This window comes from Nestor notabilis, unplaced genomic scaffold (genome assembly GCF_000696875.1).
Source record: "Nestor notabilis isolate BGI_N333 unplaced genomic scaffold, ASM69687v1 scaffold31218, whole genome shotgun sequence".
Classification (NCBI taxonomy): Eukaryota; Metazoa; Chordata; class Aves; order Psittaciformes; family Psittacidae; genus Nestor; species Nestor notabilis.
Window position 1 is genome coordinate 88,927 of NW_009939244.1, and position 5,889 is coordinate 94,815.

A 5,889-nucleotide genomic window follows, 5' to 3' on the forward strand; every position below is an offset into this window, starting at 1 on the left:
GTGTCCCCCGTGAATAATCTGTATTATTCATGACTTTATAAACTTCCATCATAAAACTTACACTGGCCATTGTGAACCTTGGCAAGTACTTGGAGGCACTGGTCACTGACTTAGAGGCATCCACACAAACTCACCATTTCAACACCATTCATTCATGAAATTCACTGTTTCATCAGACCAGTTTCCCACTTGAACATCTAAGTGAAGTGCTGTGGCCCATATAGAGGGCATCACAGATCCTGCATGGTCTGCACATCTCCTGCAGGCACCAGTCTCCATTGCTGGAGGGAGACTGGGGAAAACAGATTTGTATTCAGGCACTTGAGTTAGGTTTCCAAAGTTAAGGGAGGATGAAAGAAAGGCAAATGCAGCCAAATTATGGTTCTATGGGCTTTCAATCTGTTGTTGCCTAGCAATGAAATAACATGCTTACATGTCTATCCACAGGTAAAAAGCAGGGGTAGCCCCCCCCCCCCCCCCCCCCCCCCAACACACAGCCTTCTGAATGAACATGACAGAAACTTGGTATTATGAACTACAGACAGTTTTCTTAAAAACATGTGAGAGCATCCTTTAGATATTTCTAAGCAGGTAAACTGAATTCCATGCAGCTTACTATGTATGTGCATCCTTTTTTTATAATTTTTTATTCTCAAGACTTTAAAAACATCTCAAAATAGTTAACAAAAGCAGAAGTTTGGGAGAAAAACTATTTTCCTTTTAAATCACTTAAAGCCTGACTGTAACCACTGAACATAAAATTCTTCCTTTCTATCCAGCAAGTATTCTAAACTATCCATACTCACAGTGATAAATAATGAAAATTTATGCATGTGTTGCCTGCACACAGATCAAGCAAAAGCACGGACAGGATTTGGTCAAAATTTTGTATATAACTTTCGTGTAACAAAGACCTTAAAGGTAAAAGAATAGAGTATACCTGACAAAAACACTAAAGCAATATTGGTATTTGTCCAATTTATGACAGTTTAGGCTGATTAGGTGTTTGTGAATGTGCCATTTTGCTTAGACTTGCCAAGGGTTAAACCAAAATATTCACACAAGACTACCCATTCTTCAGTGATACATACACTAAGAATTGTACTGGGTTTTCCATCTCCCTTTTTCAGCATTTCAATGCTTTTGAGCATTGAAATATGCTAAAATGACAGATTTTGCAATAAATGTAATAACTGTTTAAATATTTTAGAGTATAACATAAAGAATGTTCCAGTTTGCAGTGACTGGTGTAGTCTCAAGCAATAAAAGTGCTTTTTTCTTATTTAGTGAAGACATGGCTAATTTAATATCATTTATAATACTTGTATCTCGCTTTACAAAAAAAAAACAAACCCACCCACAAAAAACCTCAACCTTTTATAGTAAACTTTAAGCCTGAACAAGTTTTAAAAATACTTGTCAACTGTAGCAAAATCCTTCAACATCTGACTTTTCAGTACCCTCAGTCAAATGTCTCTCACTTTTCTACAGTTATTATTTAAAGGGCACTTCGAATGGTGTCACTAAATCTTTTATGAGGGGTCACCATTCTTTCCCCTGCTACTATTACAATGTTGATACCAGCTGAAACTGCAGGTGTATCAGATAGCTCTGTGCTGAGAGAAGGGTAAAGCACCTTTGGAAAGACAATGTTCTTCTTTAGGCAGATGCTAGTGATGCACAGGACTCTCCTCCCTGCTCCTTTCCCCCATAGGGAAGGAAGTATCATCTCAGCAATGATGTAAGTGACTGGCAGTTAAAGAAGCAGGAGTCAGGAGGTCTTTCATGAACACAGGTCTCAAGTGTGGAAACACACAGTGCTTCCAGCTAAGCCAAGAAGCCAGAATACCTGTGTTAATTTTAGTAAAAGGAAAAGCTTCTCGTGCTTGAACAGGTAGGTAAGCCTCTTTACCTTCAAAACAGGGATAAGCTTAAAGACCCATGTGGAGGACTTTGCATTCCGTCTTCTTCCCCTTCACTCTGACCTACATTTACCAACACAATGACCTACATTTTGAAGTTGCAAGTACAAGATAGTTCTGCTTCTGTTAGAAAACATACAGCTGAAATGCAGCAATTCCTATGAGTTAACAACTACCACTAGGTTGCGAAAAGCATAATTTATTTCCTGCAAACACATACATATGGATATGGATTAAGTTTCCCTTGAACACATTTAAAATAATTCTTTCATATTTAAAATAAAATTATTTTCATTTTGTATTATGAATTTGATTATAAATACATAAAATTGGATGGGTACCTATCTGCATGTGCAACTCCTTCCACATGATAGTCAATTATTTACACATGTATAGGCAAAAGAATACCAAAAGGCCCTAAATGGTGCTTGTTCTTAAAAGGCTACAAATATACCACAAATCCTAGACAGAAGGGCTAAAAATTTCACTGTAGAAGGAGACAGAGAGAAACCAGAGTTTCTTTTTGTAAAAATAAATATTTTGCAGCATTTACTAGAGGTTTTAAAACTCTTTATTACCTTAATAACTACAACGTGAAAACAGAGAATAATTGCCAGAAAACACTGGGATCTGTAGTGAAACAAATAAATTGTGTTGGTGTTTAAAGGAGAGCCTCAAGGACTGTGATTTGGCATGTCTGAAGTCATGGGAGAGAGGCTGTGCTCACAGAGTAATGTCTGCCTGCATTTCAGCTCTTGTCACGCATCCTTTCACCATTAGGATGAAGTAGGAGATCCACTACAAATGCACCATAAGAGTTATGATGTGTACTTCCAGAGAGCTTCATATACCTACTACAGTAGTAGGGGTAGAAAAACATTATCTGTAAATAGTATGATGATGGATGGAGAAATGCTATATACGCAGAGACATACAAAATTCAGGCATTTCTACAGCACTACCGTAAAATCTTACCACAGTCATGGAATATACCTCACAAGAACATAACAAATGTCCCAGTTTTGCATGTTAGGAACCAAACCAGTAGACAGAGACAGATTAAGTTACTTAAACAGAATGAAACTATGGGAAGGCCTAGAAAAACATCTGAGTCATTGTAATACCTCAAGGTATAATGTAAGCAAAAAGACACTCAAAATTTTCTTACAGAGGAAACATTAACAAAAATCCCAATAATGCTAAGAGCACATGCATTAGGTTGGTTTTATTACTCTTACAGCACTTGCTAAAGGAAAGTGTCAGGTCCTTCTGCACTAGCCATGGCACAACAGTTCTTTAAAGCAACCTTCAACCCAGGCAGACTAAATCATGTGTAGAAAGTCCTGTTTTAACCATTAGATGTAGCACAACAAGCCCAAAGTAACACAAAATCTGTGTTTCTTCTGCACCAAATCTAAGAATGCTGAATCCTGTATGACATTACAGACAATTTTCTACTAGAAAAAAATTATCCAGCATTAAAATAAATAAATAAATAAAATTACTGTTTCTTGTCTGTGGCTTTTTACCACATATTTAAAGAACACTGTCACACATTTGGATAACAGTGTTGAGATCTGATGTGAAGTTCTTAAAAGATAGCATGTTATTGGAAAATTCTCAGGATAGAGTGCTGAGAATTTTCAGATGCATCTTTTTAAAGGAGACATTTGATTATTGGAGCCATTATGTGTCTGCATTACTCCATAGGTACAGAGAAGTCACAGTAGCTACTGATTACATTAACTGTGACAGCAGATCAGTGGAACTGTTGTCTGCTGTCTGCCAGTGCCACACACAAGCAAACAAAAGGGCAACTGGAGGTGACAGGTGAACAGTCACCTTGAAGCTCTGAGTGGGAGGTGTAAAGCTATCTTGCAACTGCTTCACTCACGCTAGAAGATTAGGAAGTTCCTTTTGAAAGTTTTGTCACTTTTCCCTAGCACTTTACATGGCCACATGTACAGAGGTCTGATCTCAAAATTCAAATTTTGTCTTATATTTGCATTATTAAACTATGAGATGTCTTCCTATTCACTTGAAATTTCAAGTAAATTTCTTTACAAATCCTATCTTAACCCTCAAAAGCAAAGACAATTTAAATTTCAAAAATCAGTCATCTTCCCCAGATGAATATTCTCAAAAAGACCTTTTTTTCTACTATGCCCTGATTCTTGACTACATGAAATCACCTTATTTGCTTTAATACTCATCAAAGCGAGAAGAAAAAAACCACCACATTATGGGCGAAGAATTTAATAATGTCTCAAATGAAGTACCAACAATTGCACTGAACAATGACAGACTGTTTTCTAACCCTGAGAAAAGTATTTTTTACCCTTCCTGGCACCAAGACATATTGTTGGAGGAGAGCGGAACAATCTTTGGCACCACAACGGACTGTGCAGAGATGTTCAATTAAGTACCTATCCAGAAAGGCAACTATTCCCTATCTCCTCTGCTAAAAGACTGTAGGGTGGATGGAAAATTCCTGAAACTAAGACATATATTTGAACAGGCTATTCGAGGAATTTAACATAATGAATTCTAGGAATTTAGAATAAGGTCCTTCCACTCCTACTGTAGCATCATTACAATTCTAATTTCACAGTATCAAACCTTGTTTTCTACTGACCGTGCTTTTTATTCAAGCTACAAGAGAAGGCAAGTTTGGTGATTTATCCTGGTTAGTTTTTGTGTGGATCACCACTACTGTGCACAGCAAGAAGCACAATCCTGGAGAAGAAAGAGAGCATGTCAAAATCAAGGTTCAACAACATTTTGGAGTTAATTTCAAAATGAGGCTCTAACCAATATTGTGAGCCCTTCTGTCAGTGGAGCACTAAAATTCATTTTTCAAGTCTAAGAAAAAATATGAAATTATGAATAGCACAATTCAGATTAAGTACAAAGTGGATGCATAGTGTTTGTCTGCCAAATACACCTTGCTAGGAACATATAACATGGTTGCTCTAATTTGAGTAATTGCTTGAGTAAAGACTACTTGTTATTAATTGTACTGCTCTAGTTAGTTTGCATGGATAGCTCTCAAAAATACTTGTAGGTCTCAACATTCTTCAAACTCCATACCTCAAGCCCCTTTTCACTATAATTTTATCATAAAAAATGTTGCTTAGTATAGTCAGGAAGCAGAGATTTTATTTTCATTCACCTGTTCACACACCATGCAAAATGTGACACAGATGGAAAGATAATCAGTAATCCGGGTTACCTAAGATCCCACCTAATGTGTGTTGAATCTATAAATATAAACACATGTAATAAGGCACTAATACCACAAGTATTCAGATCTTTAGTTGCCATAAAATGCATGTATAGAACAGTGTAAATCTTCCATAGAAAATTACATTCATAATAATCAATTTCTTCATTTCACTTTAGTAAAATGAAGAAATAGATGGAATTGCTTAGTGACCGAAGAAAAAAAGCCTGAAAAAACATTTGTTATTGTATTCTATGTGAAGTACAAAACCTCCCAATTTTCAAACTTGCACCCTCAACTTTAAGTTTACACCCACCTACAGCAAAAGCAGATGGAAGTGGGATCATCATCACCAAGTTGGTTGCAGATTGTCTGCCTGTAAAACTATTTCCCTAAAAACCTAATCTGTGAGCAGATTTTCAATAGGAGAACAGGTTTGGACTACTGTGTCCTTCTGGACATTTGACCACTTCAAGTGTCAATGTAAGAGCTAACCTGTTCTGAAAGTCCAATTGTCTAATCTGAGGCTCTGCATTCTGAAATTTACCCCAAGCGTATTTTCGAGCAAGCAACCGCAGCGATAAATGCACAAAGGGTGAAAAAAGAGAAGTATTTAATAGCCTTAAGACTAGTGCCTTACACCTCTGCCTTACTGCACCTGACTTTTGCACATGGCAAACCACTTTTAAGTCCAGTGAAGAGGAGTAATTTCAAGCAGGGAGAATGGCTAGCTCACTTTTCCAC